Genomic DNA, 21,218 nt, shown 5'->3' with positions numbered 1-21,218 from the left:
GCCGAGACCAGCAGTGCGCAGAAGTCCTCCTGTGCGCCTACCTCCTCTTCTAGCTGGAAGTCTCCATGGTGCTGAATGAAGACTTCAAGAAGCTGAGCCTAAGGAGCAGAAGATGGTGGTGGAGGGCTTCGCCAGGGCTGCCATGAGCTCAAGCTACTGCTCTACAGAGCAAATTGAGTTCGGCAGATGGTCAAGCACTACCTGGTCATCGTGACTCTACAGGGACTCCTTGTGCCACACGCCTGCCGGATAAGCCCTGATCACAGCGACCAACATCTACCGTCGGTACTAAAAACCGCCCTTTTAAGGGTCCGACTTCCTCTGCCGACGGAAGATGTAAGGTGAGCCACCTGCCTAGTGGGCCTGGTGACAAGACCTCATCATGAGTAAACTGAGGCAAACAACACAAAGGGTGGGGAAAGAAGGAGCATAGCTCACCAGTCCAAATGGGGTACAGTACCCGCAACAACCCAAAGAGGTTGTTTATGGGGTGTTGTCTTTTAAGTGTGTTTCTTTTAAGAGTGTTGTGAAACCAGCTGAGGGTGTGTATTCAGAAGTGTAGTCCAATTGGGGGACAGTTCTCATTAAACCAGCTGGAGGTTAGTTTCCAGAAGCGTTTTCCTGCCTGTTATGTTGAACCAGCCGAGGGTGAGTACTCAGAAGTGTGTTTATTTGAGCAACTGTTCTTGCCACAACCAGCCGGAGGTGTGTATCGTGGGGGCCGCCCGCTCCACTTCCATGATCAGGCCCTATGGCCGCGGGAAAAGCACTCCGAGCTGTCCAACTGTCAGCCGGAGCGCCCCGTTCCGTGCTTCGGAGGAGCAGCCATCTTGCCTGCTTACCCTCGCGTCGCATGCCTCCCCCCGTGCCCCCCCACCTTGCGGGGACACGCGAAACGTCCCCCTGGCGGTTGGAGCTTCTTGGGTCCGAGGCTGAGGCCGCCAGGAAATAGAGAGGAAGAGAGAGGGAGGCCTTGCGCCCCGCTGGAGGGGACTGCTTGCGGGGACATCCAACTGTTCGGACGTGTAGCCAAGCCTCTCCTGACGGCCCACCTCCGAGCCCGCTCTCGCAAAGGCACGACAAGGTAAGGTCTGTTCCTTCCTTGTCGCCCTTAGCGTGTTTCTTACCTGTATATGATTAACATGTAAAATAAACACCCGATTATCCCTTGCCTTCGGCGTGTCCGTGTGCTCCCTTTTGAGAGTCCCGAATAACGGTTGCAGCCGACAGTCGAACCCGCCGCAGCGCTTAGCATGATATGCTGCGGAGCGGTAGGTTGAGCGAGACATTTTGACGCCCCGACAAGTGTGCGGGCCGGGATCCAGTTTGAACTTAGGAGCCATGCAACAACAGCAGCAACTTGGGGACAGTGCTGGACGGGGGCCGCGAGCATCGACGGCCTGCCCTTCGTGGAGGGGGCAATGGAGACCCTCCTGGAGCGGGCGGCTCCCACAGTATCCATAAGTGTTTAAACAACTTTGTGCTTTGTTAGACGCCAGCTGAGGAGGATGTGCATTCAGAAGTGTAGTCCAATAAGGGAAACAGTTCCAGTAAATGCCTTTCCTTTTCTGTCTTGTGTTCTTGAGTGTTGTTTTATTGTAATCCCAACAAGGTGTGTCAGGGCACAAAGACCATCACTTTTATCAAAGATTGGATTATTTACTTAATACTTCCTTTGATAAGGCCCAGAGGAACTCCTGGCCTTAACCAATGAAAGGCATGACCACAGGAGCGGATATTCTTTCTGTTCTTGAATGAGTGCTTGAACATGCTGGACTGCAGTGGGAAAAATTGGTTTGCTTGACTGCCGACAATGCGTCATCTATGGTGGGATGCAAGAGCAGGTTTGTTGGCCGATTGCGAAAGAAACTCGCAGCACTGGGCATTACCAATCAATTTGCAGCGGTTCACAGCATTTTGTACCAAGAAGCGCCGTGCAGCAAGTCTCTGCAAATGAAGGGCGTCATGGATATTGTGTTTAGCGCAGTAAACTTTATCCGTTCAAGAGCTCTCAACCAACGCCGATTCCTATCTCTTTTAGAAGCGGTTGGCAGCGAATATGGTGAAATTTTGTATCATACAGAGGTGCGATAGCTGAGTCGTGGAAGAGTGCTGAAACGATTTTTTAATCTCTGAGGGGAGATCAAAACCTTCATGAAGAGCAAAAACAGGGCCATTGCTGAGCTGTCAGATGAGAAGTAGCTACACTCTCTTGCATTCCTCACCAATATCACTGATCATTTGAACTTCCTCACCGTTAAACTTCAGGGAAAACACAAACTTATCGCAAGAATGCATAACGACATTCAGGCTTTCCAATCCAAGTTGCGGCTTTGGGAGCGTCAGATGAGACTTCAGATGTTTGATCATTTTCTAACACTCAAGTCGCTAGAGAATGTGGATAAAGAATCCTATGATAACTTCTCTGTCCTCCTCCACAATCGCAAAAGAGAATTCGAACAGTAATTAAAGGACATCACCAGCCTCGCCGATGAATTCCGAATTTTCTCTTTGCCCTTTTTGGTACCGGTGGATGATGCAGCGGCCGAGCTACAGTTAGAGCTTCTTGAGCTGCAGGCTAACACCCCGATGAAGTAGAAGTTTCAGGACATGAGAGTACCAGACTTTTACGGGTTTCTTGACAATGCATTTTTCCCGATGCTACGTCGACAAGCTACGCGGATCATCGCCATGTTTGGAAGTACCTATTTGTGCGAACACCTGTTCCCCTTGCTCAGGGGCGCCGGAACAGGGGGTGCAGGGGGAGCGACGGCTCCCCCTTATTTACAAATGAGGTAGCACGGCTCCCCCAATCTACCTCAATATAAGTTTTTTTTTTTTTTTTTTTTTTTTTTTTGCATTTATTGATTTTGGGTTTTACAGAGCATTTGGCGCTTGCTGTTTTGTGGCTGCCTCTCCGTTTTCGTTCAGTCAGATTTTCGAGCTATCGCCACAAAGGCTGATCATTTGGGGCCTAGCCCGAAGGATAAGCCCCCAGCGTAAACCTGGCCGTGGAGAAAAAAGACCCTGGAAAAATAGCGATATTGACGTTCGCCGTCTTCAACAGATAAATTGTTGTAAATGACCCTCGTAGGAAGAATTTGTCAAGCTGGCCTCCCGTCGCAAGTACGCGGCCTTCTGGGTCTTCAAAAAGCTGGAAGCCGTTTCACTGTCAAAAGAAGTTTTCGGGAGCTTAAATTGACTTAAAATGCCCTTTCAATTCACTGAGTGAGGGGGGAGGGGGGGCAGTTTGGTCCCTGGAGAGCTTGCGATTGTCGGTGAATGTTATACTCATTGTTTTAAACTTACTATTCCCATGAATGACCTTCAGACTGTACATAGATAAAAAAAAAAATAGACACCACTCGACCTGGCCACCTGCCACAAGTGCGCGACCTTCAGAAGCTTCAGAAATCTCAATGCCTGGGGGATGCGCCAAGATAATTTGTGAAGACCGCGTCTTCTGTTTGTTTCGCCTCCACAAGAGGTTTCGGGAGCCAGTCTAGCGCCCTTCAGGGCTTCTAGCGTTAGCCGCACTATTCCTGTGAGTGACTTTCTGAACTAGCCGCAAGCATCTCTCGACCTGCCAACCCCCTCTTCTCTCCTGGAAGTGGGGACATTTAACTACTTCAAAAAGGTCCAGTGCCGCGGTGTCGGCGAATGGAAGAGCTGAGACTAGGAAGCAGGAAGAAGGCGACTCACTTTCCTTTGGCCGGTAGATGACTCTTCGGAGGCTTGGAATAAGCGGAAAGGTCTGTGCGACGGGGGATTACTTTAGGGATCCTGACAAGGTCAGGCAGCCTTGTTTGGCTTAGACGGGGTCGATGTCTGCGTATACCGCTAGTAGCGATGTCCTTTTGTTGGCTGGTGCGGTGGAGGGAGATGGGGCGTAGCAGAGGAAAAATTAAAATGCTACTGCCAACACCCTTTATAAACGGCATACTGCTGCTGGAGAGTCTGTCCTCTCTGTCCATGATGCGACTGTGGAGAAGTAAACATATAGAGCTTCGCCTGTCTCCAATATTTCTGGAGTCTTTTTCAACTGTTCAATCCCCTGCCCTATCTGAGCTCTCCCCTTCATAGGGCCTCAATTTTCCAAAGTTTTTGAGCAAAGCCCTCATGGTCAAAAAGCTCCTCGTTCTGCGACGATCCACGAGCAGCAGTCTCAGCGTTCTCGACACCCCTACTGGTAAGCCCTCAGTTTTATTGTTTGATATATTTATATTATTAGCAATTTTCTGGAACAATTTCTGGATGCAAAACTGTAGTACTGGTCACAACGTCAGCTTTTTACACCACAGTAGCAATCATTACTGTAATTTTATAAAAACTAGAGTCCCCAAGCACAAGATAATAATAATTATAATAATAATTATAATAATAATAATAATAATAATAATAATACTTTATTTTCCATTTTAAAATATGGCGGAAGCCAAGAAAAAAAAGCCGTGTTTAAACGGCTTGAAGAGCCCTCGGCCTCCTCGAAAGTTCGCCACGATGCCCTGGGAAAGGATTTTTTTTTAGCTGGTCGATACTCTGACGGCGGAAATTCACAGGAGATTCACGCAGCCTGGACTCGACGAGCTTGTTCGTCTAGAAGGAATTGTGACTGATGCCGCCAAGAGGAAGCCTCCCTCTGCCGCAGTCTTGGAAGAGGAACTGGGGCTCCACACTTCTGATTTCGACGTCTCCCGGCTTGCTGCACAAGTGATAATGCTGCCATCACTTGGAAGCAGCAAGTGCGACACCATCCAAATTGTTCATGCATTGCTGAACTAATTATTTAAGAAGTTTTCAAACTTGTGCTTCTCGTTCTCACGGTCCCCGCGTCGTCGCGATCCTTCAGTGCAATGCGACGTGTGAAAACTTGCTTTCGAAGCACAATGTCACAGGAAAGGTTGACTCATCTACTCTTATTGCACGTGCACGGCACGCTGACGGCCACTTCGAGCTTAGATTCCGTAATTCAAACCTTTGTCGCACGAACCGCGGAAAGGAAGTCCACGTTTAGCACAGCATGGGACTGTGAAATGTAAAAATGCCTAAGTGTGTTTATGCGACTTTTGACCAGTTCTAACATCACTCAGGAGGGCATATTTAAACTCTATATTTATTACAAGTTATTGTTATTAGCACCGAGAAGTTTCAGTGGCTCCTTTTGTCGGCCTTCCAGAGTGAGTCAAGGAAACAATATTTCAGCCAAGTCAACTTGCGAACAGTTGGGTATGGGCTGCTGATAACTGGGAAGATCCTTTTTGCTTTATTTTTCGATAGCGTGATTGTATTTTGATTCGTGCGATCATAATCTCACGAGAAAAATCTCTGTTCTCCCCCTGACGTCACGGTGGAAACTGTAGCTACGCTGCTGTTCGTTTTTACGGCCAATATTGTTCGTTTATTTTTCTTTGTTCATAAAGTATGCACAAGATATCTAAATTATGTTTATAATTGCGTTGACATCATTTTCTCGCTGACAATGTAAAGGCACATTACTGTTGCAATGTTACTTTAGGTCTACGATACAAATATGTGCATGTTGTAATTTTTCCTGGAGCAAGTTTACAACATTTCGTTGTTCGTTCCTCCCAGCTGACGGTATCTCACGTGGAATCCTTTTTTATGTTTCATAATATCCTATTGTATGTCCGGAGTTCATATTATGTGATTAGTGAAAATCTGTGGTACTGCTGACCAACCTTCCTTTTTTCTATCTACGTATATACCGGGACACGTGGGCTGGCTTGTGTGTTTGTGTGTAGCTTTTATAACTTTGGTGTCACTTCCAAGGCTGCCTCAGCGACAGGGCTACCGTGTCATCGATTTACAGATTTCCCAATGTTACCTCTGTTACGTTTAACTCGACCACAAGTTCTTCCTGAAATTCCTTTCCTAAGTTTTCTAAGCAACTGGGACTGCTTTGAATTAGAGTTAATTTGTGCCATCAATACGCATGTATCTTTCATATATCGCATTTATTGCCCTATTCCTTCAAATTAGAGACTCCTCTCTGGTATTTAGTTTCTCCATAATTACGTTAATCATTTATGAACACAGGAGAAACGTCAACGTGTCAAATAATGCATGTGCATAAACAGGTGTGGTCAAATAGAATATCGGTTACAAAAACTTGAGAAAACGTCAAAGGATACATTTTTGGTTCTAGCTTTTTAATTATCTGTCAGAGTTAGTGCGCTCACTTGTAGCGTGTTTATATCATGGTCTTATGATGGCGAGTTAACTGTGTTTATTTATTCACGTAATCATTTGCACGACTCCTGCATAGTGCCTGCATGAGCCCTCAAAGAAAATAAATAAATGATGATGATGATGAATATGTTTATGGTAGTTTTTTTTTTTTGCTTCCCCAGGGGAAAAATAGTTCCGACGCCACTGCCCTTGCTGAAGGTGAACAAGTCAGCTCTCCAGTCGAGCATGATTAATGAACACCAGCGATTGGCCATGAGGATAGTCTCCGCACAAGAAATTTATATGAACATTTCTTCTCTTGTAGCAGCCAAGTGTTGTCAGGCATCAAGCTAGCGTGTTTAGAACAGTAGCAGTTATTTTGTGCTTTACAAGAAATAAAGTTTCATGACTTTGCTAAATAGTACTCACATTATTTTCTCACCTACTGTTATTAATAATGCTTCGTTCGGGTAAGCTACACAGTCATGACTGGTCTCAAGCGTTCTTTTTCGTGAAGCACCCCATGTGGTCACCATGTGCTGAGAATAACCGCGGCGTCCAGATTTTAGTCATTTTGGAGATCTGTATTGATATGTTTCTCGAATCCCGACGCCAAAGAACGGGACAACAAAAATCTCCTTCAGAAATGACCCATATATGAGCTATGGGAAGGGCCTTCTTTCAAATGGCAATCTCGGCTGGCATTTTGTGTCTCTTTAGTGTCCCAGCCCTTGCGGAAACTAAATTTCGTGACTGTGGCCCACCGACTGAAGCGAGTTTGAGACCCCTGCAGTAGAGCAACAAACAGAAACAAACGACAGTGACAAGCCTCAAACCAGCCTCTCACAATTTGGCAAGCTTTGTGGAATAAAGGAGGCTATGCTCAAGCCCGAGCATCATCATGCACGCATAGGGTTACAAACCGTCCTGAATTTTGCGGGACTGTCTTGACTTTTCATTAAGCGTTTCAAGTTCTGCATCGCCCCTGTCGGGACAGCTATTTGGTCCAGACTGTTCATTTAAAAGTTTTCTTTGTGATACAATGCACAATCTGGTACGGCTATGGGGACGACAATGGCTCCAAACTATGCAGATATCTTTATGGGTAGCAATGAATCTAAATTCCTCTCTCATCAGCAGCTTACGCCTTTGCTCTAACGACGCTATTTTGACGATATGTTTTTTTATATGGACACATTCGGAAGAGGAACTCAAATTTATTAAAGAATTCAACACTATACATCCTAGTATTGCGTTTACCCACGAATATTCAAAATCTAGTATTAACTTTCTAGATGTCACGGTCCGGATATCTGGAACCGCATTAGACACAAAAGTCTATAGAAAACCTTCAGACAGGCAGGAGTATTTGCATTACCACAGCTCTCACCCGCGGCACTGTAAGAATAACATCCCATACGGGCAAGCTCACCGATTTAAACGCATTTGCTCAAACGAGAGTGACTTTAATGCCAGTGTCAACCAGCTGAGGGATGTCCTGGACAAGCAGAAATAACCAATGGGCATTGTTGATGATGCTATCAGCAAGGCAGCGGCACTGGACCAGGAATCTGATCTACACGCGATCTGGTCCTAACGTACGACGCAAACCTTATTAACCTGAACAAAATTTTGAAGAAACATTTTAACATAATTGAACAAAGCCCTCAACTAAGCCAGGCTATTACCCCGCTTCCCCGCCTCACCTACAGGCGCTCAAAAATCTTAAAAGGCACAAGGGTAAACTCTCGAGTATGTGCCCCCGCAAATTCCTTCTGCGGGCCATGTCTAAAACCAGGCTGCAAGGTGTGTGACCATATTGTTTCCACTGATACGGCAAGAAGCTCAAACTTAAACTTCAGTTTAAAGATATGCAGGCGCCTTACTTGCGACTCAGCGAACATAATTTACTTGCTCCATTGCACCGTAAGCGGAATGCAGTACTTGGGACAGACGGAAACAGCATTTAGACTTCGATTTAACAACCACAAGTCGCACATCAACCCTCTCCGTGGTTTGCCACTATCCAAACACATGAAGCCGCAACATCACTTGTTCGAGAAAGTAACAGTGACCATTCTCGAGACCGGCTTTAAATCAAACTCCGACCGCGAGCACAGGGAGTCGTACGTCATGCACAAATTTGACGCACGCAGGAATGGTATTAATAAAAGCCGGGACACACTTAGCGTGATTGATGTTTTAGATCCTGCTGTCCCCTAAAAAAATTCTACCATTTTTTTTTTCCTATCGCTTGGTTGTTTTGTTTGTGGCCTTATCCGCGAACCTGATTTTAACGACTCTGTGCGTTAGAGTGGTTGGCCCGGGGAGACTGGCACCTCCGGGGACTCGCCTGGTTGAGTCCCGTAACAATCTGGACCACCTCTCTTTCCCTTCCTTCCCCCCTTTCCCCTTCCCCTCCCAACCTTTTTTCATTTTGTGTGTGTGTATACATTGTTGCACCTGTTTGCCTCAAGCATTAGGGGTTACCAGAGTGCTTTTCTGAATTGCTGTCATACTGATGAAGGTCCGTCTCAGGTCGAAACATCTAAGTAAAGGAGTTAAGTTCTTGAAGTGGCTCTTTATTCTATACAAACTCTCGGCAGCCAAGCCCTGGACCTCATACCATATATATATATATAAAAGAAAACAAGGCAAGGACGCGAAAAAAGTGAAATTCTTTTGAAAGCAGGTGAAAAAAAGCGAGCGAATTCAACGAGCTACAGCCAGCACCCGCAGGTCTGGCACGCCGGCGCCGAGGTCGACGGAGGCGCCGGCCAGACGGGTGATGTGTTGCACACTATGCTCCGACTTCAACAAAAACAAAAAGACTTGCCTTCCCCCTTTCCCTTTTTCCTTAGTGAGCCATTCGAGAGCCAAGAAAACAACAGAACACCAACTTTAGCTTGGTATTTGTCGGTGTGAACCTGCTTCAGAAGCTCCTTGATGTCGGTGGTCAGTCTGGGTCAGTCCACTGCAGAAACGTCTTGGCGTACATTGGTCAATGTTTTAATACTATGCGACAGTTTCATTTCGAAACTATTGTTTGATAGAGGAAAAGAAAAAAACGTTACGATATGGAGCTTAATTATTTTGTTCAGATCACTCATAAAAAAACAAAGAAAAGCTGGACCGAAGCATTGTTTTTTGTTTTTTTTCACATGTATCAAATATCCTGTAGTGCCTGTCATTCAGTTTAATTGTTATTATACTTATCTGATGCAAAATCGACGTTTTTCTTAACTTCACTTAATGAACTCGGGGCAGCCGCAAGTATTTGCTTTAATAAATATATATTTTCAAGGCATGAATGGCGCATAATTTGCAAATGGAATAGTTCATCGTTAATAGAGTGGCAAAACGAGCGTCTAAAACGCTACGGTGACATCGTTAAAAAAAAACTCAGCTAAGCCGATACAGCATTATATTAATGACGATAACGAACGGGGGTGGCCATATGTTTATATTCATTAAATTGTTCAAGAAATTCAAGGGGGGGGGGGGGGGGGGGGTGTTAGCACGTGTAAATCCCTTTTTCTGATGATAAAGGCTGTGCTCTGTTTCAGTCACTACTCCGAATGGGTGCGAATTCTCTCTCACCTTTGCTCACTGCAAAAAGGCGGAGGGTGTGAGCTAAAAAAAAACTGTAAAGGCCCGTTCACATTCTTGCAACCGAGTACAACCGAGAGAGACCAGACCGGTTTTCAAGCCTCTTGCGACGTCTTAGGACCGGATGCGCTGCAGCGGAGCTGGTCCTAAGAGATCGCAAGAGGCTTAAAACAAGGTCTGGTCTCTCTCGGTCTTACTCTGTCGCAAGAGTGTGAATGGGCCTCAAAGGAGTCATGAAACACATTTCCAACTTTTTCCTGTTTAGCTTTCCTCCTTAACTCATAAATCGCACATTGAACCAAACAGTTCAAGAAGACGAAAAGAGAGGGGGGGGGGGGGGGGTCCCCTCTTGCTCGGAATCTCGTTTGCTTACCCGGACAGAGCCATTGTTCCCCTGAAAGATTAGCCCGTCGCTCAAAATTCAGACAAAAGTTGCTTTCCCCAACCTGTTCACCCCAAAGCTGACAGTGCTGTGGAAGCTACGTGCTCGGTGGGCCAGCCAGACTTGCCACGTCATCACGCTCTCTTGCATATACCCACGCGCAGAGAACGAGGTCAGGTGATGAAAGAAAAGCGGCTGATTGGTCGGGCAAGCGCGTAGCTTCCACCACAATGTCAGCTTAGGGGTGAAGGGAATAAAGAAGGTCCGGTATCGTGTGGCGTGCATTTGGACCTGGTTATGCGCGGATGTATCACAATGAAAAGGCAGAAAGCTTTCGAAGCGAAGGAGGTACGAAATAGTCTACTGTGTTTTTAGATTTTCGCACTGAAAGTCAGGCTTTTAACTCTCTACCTTTTTTATTTTGGCCCACTGAACGATGTGCTATTAATAAAATCGCAATCTAAACTGATTTATACCAGCCCGAAATTTGTTTTATGGGCCCTTCCAAACCCTAAATTAAAAAAAAAAAAAAAAAAAAAAATGTTTCGCGGGTAACAGGGCATTTTAAAATGACAGTTGCCTACTTAGACGACTCGCAAAAGTCTGAAACTTGACGCGTTCGGTCGTGACTTTGCTCAAATAGGTATATTTCACAGATCAAAACAACAACGCCCCATTTTTTTTTATAGGATCCTTTTTTTGTGTGTGTCTGTCTGTCTGTGTCTGTCTGTCTGTGTCTGTCTGTGTCTGTCTGTCTGTGTCTGTCTGTCTGTGTCTGTCTGTCTGTGTCTGTCTGTCTGTGTCTGTCTGTCTGTGTCTGTCTGTCTGTCTGTCTCTGTCTGTCTCTCTGTCTGTCTCTCTGTCTGTCTGTCTGTCTGTCTGTGTCTGTCTGTGTCTGTCTGTCTGTCTGTCTGTCTGTCTGTGTGTGTGTGCGTGCGTGCGTGCGTGCGTGCGTGTGTGTGTGTGTTTGTTTAGAGTAGATATTTGAAACTTTAATGCGTAAATTAGACTAGTAAAATATGTCTGCAAGGAAAGTTTTGACTGAATACAAGTCGCTAGTTTCTGGCCATTCATATTAAACTTTTATTCTAAGTCATCCTCTATATTGCGTAGTTGTATTGTTTTTCTTCAACGATACATTTTGTTTTAGCAGAACCATAAAATTTATACTTGGTAGTTCAGTGTGAGCAGCGAGGTAGAGTAAAACAAAGTATAGTGCGGTTCCAGGAACTGCCAAGCTACGAGAATATCCTGAGTACAGCGCGTGGTTGTGCACTGACGGTTTGTGGCTGTGATGAGCTTGGCGGCACGAGTCGGCAAAATGCACCAACTGTGGAGGCCACAAGCATGAAATCCGGCTCTTATTCGTGCATTAAATGCACAGTTAATCCGGGTTCACACTGCGTTTGCATGATACAAGGACTGTCTCCAGACGCGCTCCAAGGGGAGTAACCGCAACGTACGTGCTTCGTATGCCACTAGGCAACCAATTCAAGAGGTAGCTTGACACGGGGCATACGAAGTGCGCATGTCGCGGTGACTAGTTTTGAACATGTCTCCAGACAGAATTTTTGTATGATGTATAAGCGGCGTCACCCCGGCGTTATGCGTTCTTGCAGCAGGACTTACGACCCGCAAAAATCTGAACCAAAGCTACCCGCTCGCGCCTTTCGACTTTGCGGTTAGTTTGTAGGGGAAACAAAAGTATAGACCGACACGCTGTTTACAAAAAAGCTCGCGTTTGCCCACACAAAGTGTGGGCACTGCGCATGCGCAGAAACCGAATTCGCGTGAAGCGTCTGCGCATGCGCAGTGAAATCAACAGCGCCACCGCAGCTGTGTGACGCCAGGGCCGCGTGTTGGTCGATAGGTTCTTGTTGTCTCCAGTTAAGAAGGTTAACCCATCTCGATTTCCTTTGAGTTTTTCTTGTAACACTTAGTACTCGGAGCTGGAGATGAATGCATGTCATAAATGTTTTCGAATATAAGTAACTTAGGAACTCTATTCTGATGGATATTTCTAAATAAGCTTTCAACACAAAAAAAAAACACTCGCTATCCACAGCGTGCTAGATTCCAGTTCATAAAACGGGCACTCTAAACTCCGGCGACGCAGAAGATGCTCGTGACAACTGCTCAAGTACAGCCAATATTAGATGCACCCCGAGACTAGTCTATAAAAACGTGCATATGTTTACACGGCATTTCAAGTTAGGAGAATAGCGTCTTTTGGTATTTTATTATTACACGTTTTAGAAGAACTCCTTGTCGGAAGACACTGACACGAAATTCGCTTTGGTGACTGCCCTAACGCATTATTGGTATTGCACATTACTGATATACTGTCGTTCACTGTAATGATGCCAACCGTCTCATTAAAAAATGCCAATATGCAACGTCAATTCATATCAACAGGAAATGCCGCGAACACAGTATTTATCAGTAAAATATTGATAAGAGTAAAATACATATTCTAAATTAGAATACACATTTTACATTGTACCTCGAATTGTAGACCTCTAGAACTAGTCTTAAAGGACAACTCTGCTCAATTCTGAAGATTTCGGGACAATGAGTGATTTCGAATTAAAAAGCCCTAGTAAAAGACACTACGTCGTTTGCTTCGCAAAAAATGGGATATATATTTTTAAATCTAATTTTAAACAAGAGCGGAAATTGAAACCGAAACTTCGCCTCCGTCCGGCAACATTGGCCTCGGGCCGACAAGTACATGGCCATCACGTGGTACGAGATGTCACGTGATCCTCGGCCCAAAGACGGGCAGGATGGGGGCGGGCGTGCGGCAGGCGCGAGTGTCGTCTGCACCGCACTCTTCGCCACGTTTTGGTGTCTACGGCATTCGACGACGTCTGCACAACTGCAGCATAAGTCTGCGACTCTGCGCACGTGATGTCCATTGTGTGGACGAAACGAGAGGCAATAATCACAAACGGTGAGACGACGACGGTGGCTGTGACACGGAAGACGGCAGTAACGGCAGGACCACGGCGGGCGGTTGGTCTGCTCCCAAGAAGCGCGCTGCGCAGGCGCGTACGCCAATCACGTGGACACCGCTGAGCGCCGAGGCAACGTTGCTGACGTCATGCGCCACGCTCGATCGGAGAAGTAAAAACAAGCAAAAGGGGGCCATGATGATGACGCTTAGCTCAATGCTGGCTCCGCCCATGCCGTAGCCTTGACTGCGCTGTTGGTTGCGCCTAAATTCGCCCGCTCGAGTCAGCCGATTTCGGCAACTTGGCGAGTTGCAAAGTTTGCCGGACCGTTTAAGAAACATTCAGACAGAACTGCGTCGTAATATTTGATGTGTGGTCTTCCTAGGCGATACTGAAGAGGACTGCATTGTTTTTTCAAAACCAAAAATGAAGCGGAGTTGCCCTTTAAGAACAAATTGCGTTACAGATTTGGCAATAAAGTGTCTTTTATCTAGTGGAAGCAAGGAATCAGTGTTGACACTAATAAAAGAAGCATTAAGGATAATCACAGTTTTAAAGGAATCCACCTGTTTTCCTTAATGGTATGAAGAAGGGTCAGCTCTAATGACTACTTCTTTTGCGTTTTGTCATTGGAAGGTGTCATGGGACGGCATCAAAGTAACGAAGTGAGAAAACTTTTTGAATACAACGGGAACCATTCGAAATGCAAGATGGAAGGGTGTGGCGTGAAGATAAAAGGGGACCGTGCGGCTAACCTTGAGCGGCACGTAAAAAAGTTTCGCACTGACATTCACAATACATTAGCGAAAACCGCAAGAGGCTGCAAAACCTTTAAATAAGTGCACAGAAAAGCATGGGACCTCGTTGATGAAAAAACCTTGTTCTCAACAGCAACTGTTATTATCTTTTCTCAAGTCAAGAAACATTCAAGTGGCCATCGACAAAAGAGTTATCATCAAAGCATGCGTGGAAATGGTCACAGTAAACGGAAGACCCCTTGCATTGATGTCCGATTCGGGTTTCCAGAAAATCATTGATCCCCTTCTCCAAGGACTTGGAAATGAGATTTCTGTCAACCCTCAGAATATCCGTGACAAGGTGAATGAGAAACTGCGAAGATACGGGATGCGATAAAGTGTGAGGTCAAAGTGTGCCTGGTATTAATAAAAGTGGATTCCGCCACAAGACTCGACCAATCCATCAAGATCAACACTCAGTGTATCATAGCAGGGACTCAGGCTGTACGAACTTTGTCAATGCGGGAGGTGAAGGAGCGCCACACAGCTGAACACCTGAAATCTGTCATCCTAGAAGTTCTAAAAAGTTACGAAATAATGCCAGATCATATTTATTTTGTGACAACTGACAACGCTGCCAACTTCGTGAAATCTGCGTCTTTGATAGTGGAACACGAGGAAACGAACTTCCATGGAGCGCACGCTATAAACGGAGCTGAAAGCGACGATGATGAGCAGTTCTAGAACGAAAGTGAGTCTGACAACTTCTTCGAAGAACTTCTTGATGCCGGCTCAGGAATCGCCACATCAGGAGTAGCCCTTTGTGGGGTCTGGTGCACAGCACACACGCTTCAGCTGGCCGTAGAAGACACACTTAAAAGCGCAAACGTGAAGGTTCTTGACAAGGGTCATGCAATCTGTAAGAAGCTACGTGTACCCACAGCAATGATGCTAGTCAAGAAACTGAATCTCAAGAAGCCAATCCCAGATTGCCCAACTAGGTGGAACTCTACCTGTGACATGTTGGAGAGGCAAATCGAACTCAAACCCTTTTGCATTGACATGGGGAAAAGCAGCACTGACTTCGTGGTGAGTAACAAAACCTGGACAGCTATTAAAAGAATAATTGCCAGTTTGAAGGGCAACTCCGGTCCATACTTTCGATTTTGGGATTATGACTGTTTTTAGTGCAGTCAGCGTTCCTGAATTACAAGGTGTAATTTTTTTCTCGTTTTTGTGTGTAGTTTTAAAGATATCAACGCCTGAAAATTTTGTTTGGGGCGCGGCCAACAAAACCGAAACTAGCCGCTCGAGGCCCCGGCAACACTGGAAATCAGCCGCTATGTGAACGTGACGTCACGATCGTTCTCGTTCAACGAGTACGCAGGCCGAGCGCCACCTACCTCTGTTGCGCTAGCCGTCTAAAGATAGGAGGTAAGCTGATCTTGTTTTAATTCTGTATACGTGGTAGTTATCGACCATATGTAGCAAAAGTTAGTGCGTATAACCAAAAGCTAGCGTCTGGAAAACCCGTGAACTCGTACGGTGCCGTACTCGGCGGCCACCGCCGTGCGTGCGCTATATGCCGTACTTTTCGCTTGTATACCCAAAAGCTAGCGACTGGAAAATAAGTGAACTCGTTCAGTGCCGTACTCGGCGGCTGTCGCCGTGTGTGTGGTCTTCCGTACTCGTCGCTAGGCCTAAATTGTCATCTGGGTTCCGTGGATGGAGCGGCGTTGCTTTACGCCGCGCTGCCACTGAAGTACAGTACTGGGGGCCCTCTCGCTTTCGCGCTGCGGGTCAGTCCCAGACACAAAAATTTTAGGCTCCGGCGCGGGCCGCGGCGCCCGAACACACGTGTGCTGAGCTGAACATGACTGCTTTTCGTTGTTTTTTCCTCGGGTGCGTAAAAGCCGAAGTCCAAAGTCCACTCGTCGAACAGTGTTCACCCACACCTTCTCCAATTTCCGGTCCGTCGGACACTTGTGAAAAAGCACCTCCGTGTTGCGCAGAGGGTTGTTTGAGCAGCCCACAGCACTACAAGTTGCACTCGGCATCTTTCGAGGAACAGCTGGGCAGTCTTGGGCGCACCGAGTTGCTCGCTAAAACGAGTCTTAAAGTCCTCACAAGCAAATTAACAAAAGGCTATACCGAAGCTACACGGGCTACAGATAAACGCAACGGCTAAACACGCCATTCACAAGCCGAAGTAGCGGTGGTAGCGGCTCAAAGAAGCGCACTCCGCGCAACGCCCGCACCGGAGGAAAAAAAGAGAACGATACAGACGTCACGGCGCAGTGTTGCTTTAGCGATCGGCAACCCGCTGGCCGCCCGCTAAGGAGCGGCGGCTCGCGGCGGGTCGCATTTTTGTTATCGGCATTAGTTGAGAATGCGGCGTCTTACGGACGTAATATTTTGGCCGGAGTCGTATTTTGTGTCACTACAGCGATACCAATAATTTATTTCATTTTGAGTTTTGGCCGGAGTTGCCCTTTAAAGCCTGCAAAGGTTGCAACCAAGGCTCTTCAGAAGGAGCAGTTGAGCCTCGGTGATTTCTTCGGTATATGGCTGCAGTGCTCACTGGAAACTGCGAAGACAGACACTGTTCTTGCTCAACGACTGACATCTTCCTTAAAGCAACGGCAGAAAAGTTTGCTCCAGAACAACGTTCTTCAAGCCTGCGTGTTCCTGGATCCTCATTTTAACGTCCTTCTTCTGGAAGATGAGAAAAAAATCCGCCAGGGATCACCTGTAGAAGACATGGGTGGCTCTGAAAAAGGTGCAAAAGCCTTCTTTGGCAGTCCCAGCGTCTGCCTCGTCTGGCAAAGAATCGACAGCAGGTGACTCTGACGATGATTTGGACGCCTTACTGCGACTGAAGGAGGCGGCATCAAGAACTCAACAAGCAAGCTTGAAAGCAGCAGATACTTTTATCAGGCCACTGCTCGACTCTTTCTTAGGAGAACCACGACTAAAGAGATCGAAAGATATTTCAAGTACTGGGAAAACCAGAAGGGTCTAAAATCAGAGCTCTACGAAGTGAAGTCAGTTGTCTTAGCTGTGCCTGCGACAGAAGTAACAGTAGAGAGGGCGTTTTCAAGTTTGAAATTCGGTCTCTCCCCACAGCGGGCAAACCTCAGCGAAGAAACATTGAACTCTATTATGCTTGTTTGCAACAATGCAACCAAAATGAGCACCTAAGCTTTCACAAATGTCTATTTTTCTGTACCCCTAATTTATCGAGCAAAGACTAAGAATAATAAACGTATACTTGTGCGGTGGCAACAGTACCCCACAAGATTCATTATTGAATTGCAAACGAATCAAACACCTTGACTTTTACGGAAAATTACACAATCATTGGTAAAGAGACAGATACAGTCAAATCTCGTTAATTCAAGCACTTAACTCAAACTTTCGGTTTATTCGAACCGAGGCTGTGGTCCGGACTACACTATATGTATTTCAATGGGCAAAAATGCCCGGTAATTCTAACGCTTTAACGCCTGCGCCGGTTAATTCGAACATCCCGCGCCGTCGAGCATGCCTTCAGGAGCGGGCTAACTCACGCAGCAGCCCCTCGAACGTCTCCAGTTCCAAATAACCATGACAACCGATCACGTGGTGACCTTAAATGCTGCGATGAGCGGTGCGGTGCCCTCTTGCACAGTGACGGTATTGCGCCGCTGCTTTTCGGTGCGTTTTCGGCGGGAGTGCGACAGTTCCGTTTACACTCAAGCGTTGCTGGGGTTCAACGTGTTTTCTGTGGAAGCGCGACGGCTAAGTTTCTTGCGCCGCTTTTCTTCGGCGTGTTTTCGGCGGGAGTGCGACAGTTCTGTTTCTTGCCTTGTACTCGCACGTTGCTGCGGTTCGGTGTGTTTTCGGTGGGCGCGCGACTGACATTATCTCGATTCCAAGCGTCATGGCGAGCCGGGGCACGTATAGCCCACCAAAGGACCTCAAGACGAAAGTAAAGATACTGCAAGATGTTGACCAAGGCGCACTTTCCAAGACGAAAATAGCGAAGAAACACAGCATCGCGAAGAGCACTCGAAGCGTTGGACACCACTGTGTGTTACTTCTCTTGCCAGAAGAATGCGGATGCCGCGTTAAGAGCTAGTCTCCAAGCTCCAAGCGATCTTTGTTGATTCACAACTGAGGAATCACGCACAGGCACGCATCACGGATTACTTCACTTTGTGATTGGTGAAAATAAATGTCCTACAACTCGTCACTCATGTGCTAGCTCAGTGCACATGCGCCGCCCACCGCAGCGCTGCACGTAAGTACTCCATTTAATGAGCTTTCGTTAATTCGAACTTCGTTTAATTCGAACAAATTTTTGGTCCCCCTCGAGTTTGAATTAATGAGATTCGACTGTATGGGAAAGTTCGAGGAAGTTGGACTAGAGTTTAACTATTATGCGTATCTGTGACGGGCTGGCTCAGTTGGCTTTAGATTGCATGGTGATGACCAAATGATAAAGTCAAACATTCAAGTTTTAGTAAGGACAGCACTGTTTGGTTGTTTGGGTAATATAGCAAGAATAAATGTTGTTATTAGCTTTTTTAAGACTTTAGAATCGGGTTCCATTGATTGTAACTGTTTCTAAATGAAAACAACCTATTGCGTAAAAACATTTTCTCCAAACCTAGACATGCTTGTATCAAAATCTAACCACACTGTCCACGAAGTCGAACCTGTTTGAAGGTTCGTCAAACCAGTACCTGTAGAGGAAGCTCCGCCTCCAAACCACAGAGAAAAATGGCACCACTATAAAAATGCACAAATTTTCTAGCGTCACAAAATCGGACAGCGAGAAAAGTGTGCTTCAATACCCGATACATTTGCTTGGAAATAGCAAACATGACGTAGGTATAACAGTGCACAACACTGCAGAATAGGGCAAGGAACAAACAACACAGGACATAGTTTTACAGCATTATGTGTTGTTCGTTCCTCTCCTTAGTATTTCTTGTTTTGTGATATTGCATTTACATTATGTTTGACTTTTACCAACTAGCCCAGCTCACAGCTTTATTACTTTATTCCGCTTAACAGTTCTGCTCCTTCCTTCAGCGTAGGCGAAGGTTACAACAAACTATTCGCGACTCTAGCGACCTATAGGGGTGCCACCACCAAACAAACATGGCGGCTGAGTCCAGGTCGCGTCGGCTCGGCCAGGCCCCCTGAACGGGTGACGCATTCAATTTAACAAATTTTCTTTTGTTTTATGCCCAATTTTATAGGTATTTCAACTGCGATGGTTAAGGCAAGACACTGGTTCTAAAATCGACTTTTTTGTTTATTAATGGATTATAATGAAAATCAGTGTGTATATGTGTTTTGGCTTCTTCTTTTCAAATATTCAATTAGTTCTGCAATATCTCAATTACTTTTTGAGTTACAAAGAAAATAATGAAGCCTAATTAGGTCATTTCTTACGACTCATTAAGGAACTTTCTAATACGAATTTTTTTGCATAAGTGATATGGATTTGTAGCTAAAGACCTGTCATGCAAGATGATGCTATTTATATTTTTGTAAAGATAGATCATTGTATAAAACTAGTCTAGTTAGGTCAAGTACACTATTTACAAAGCCTAACGAGGTCACATTATCACTAATAATAAAATTTCGGGCCCATACTGTCATACAAAAATAGCATCACCCTGCAGTTCACTTCTTTCTGAATTCAACGGTATAAAGTTTATAGAAATCCTTGAAGAATAATCTCATGAAAACAACCGTAAGGCTAGGCATGTAGACGAAAAATGCGAAGCTGAGAAAATTGCAGTTGAAGTTTTGACACTCATTGCATAAAATTGAGTAAGGGATCCCATGCAATAATGTTCAGCAATATGAAGCATAGTTCTATCTGAACAAATTGAGATTAAAAATTCTGCAATCCGTTCACAAGAACCTTTAAAAAATAATATAAAACTGAGAAATAATGTCTGCAATGTAAAATAAAGTTATAAAAGAATGAGTAGACTCTATAAGGGACAACGGGAGGAGGCACCAAGGCTTGCACGTTCCGAAAGCAGATTTTGTTTGGCCCTGAAAAGGGCCTTTGTTCGTGTAGCACTTGAAAGGGGAGCCCCTCACAGCTGTCCAGGACTGTAGTCCCCAGCTGTTCCAGTTTGGTGTTGCCTGGAGAACCTCTGCTTTGCATTGCTGCTGCTCTGGTGGGCAGCGTTGGCCTTACGCAAACGCAGATTGTCCTTCTCCATGCTTTGAGAGCTTTTATGTCCACTACAATGAACTGTGTCCCAGCATCGCGCGTCTGGCCTCCTGTGGTGACGCCGAGAAGGTCGAATTTGCGCTGGGTCGCCGACTTTTCCCATAGCGCACGCTTGCATTCGTCCGATCGTGCGACTCGTTGCGCCTGCTCGGCCGTGGAGTAGTATGCGGTGTCGACACGAACCGCGCTCGCAAAGCTCGACAAACTGCCGCTGCTGCATGGATTCGCGATGTCTCCAGTTGATGTTTCCGGAAGATCCAAGGCATCCGGCGGTGCCGATCGCGGTGGCGCACTTGCAGCAGACAGCTTCGGCTTTTTGTTCCACGGTCGCTTCCTCTTCCTTCCGAACGCTTGCCGCGTGCTCGATTTCAACCGAGCGTCGTCCGGCATCTCGAGAACTCGAAGCGAAACAAAACAAAACACGCGCGACTTCGAAGGAAAACGAACCAACAATGTTCAACGCAAGCGCGCAAACGGGAACTAAAACGTGCGCTCGACCACGGAGGAAACAAAGCAGACAGGCCTAAGGAGACGGGCCCAGGAGCAGACGACGCACCTCTCGCCAGCGCGGGAACGGAAAGGAGGAAAGGAGAAAAAGAGCGGAGGGGCGCGTTTAGGCCAATAGCAGGGGCGCTAGACACCGCGCGTGCCCTGACGTACGGGCACCTTGCTAGCCGGCCAATGAGCGATCGCGATTGGGGCCTTCGAAACCCGCGGAATGCGGACATTCCCCGATGTTGTCGCGATAACGAATGGCATGGGGACGTGGGGAAAATAAGCGGCTTTCCAACAAGACCAAGATGGCCGCGATCCGACGAGCGATCGCGAAACGCGCGGGGCGCGAAGTTCCACTTGTTTTCATTGAACTCGCTGTGTCAGGGCTCTGCGGGAACATCGTAAATATCATTTTTTTCATGCTTAGACATTGAATTCGACAATAAACTTTGCAGGCAGGTACCTTAGACTACAATGAATCCAAATAGGTGAATTTTGAAAAACATGAAATTTCGCGTTTTTTGACCATTTTAAGACCCGCGTCTCCCCTTAAGTGTAGCCGGTGCACATAAGCTTGCAGAGCATAGTTTTGTTTTTCCGGTGTTGTT

The sequence above is a fragment of the Ixodes scapularis genome, unplaced genomic scaffold (assembly GCF_016920785.2).
Source record: "Ixodes scapularis isolate PalLabHiFi unplaced genomic scaffold, ASM1692078v2 PGA_scaffold2__306_contigs__length_199485367, whole genome shotgun sequence".
NCBI lineage: Eukaryota > Metazoa > Arthropoda > Arachnida > Ixodida > Ixodidae > Ixodes > Ixodes scapularis.
Note: the sequence above shows the minus strand (reverse complement) of the source record.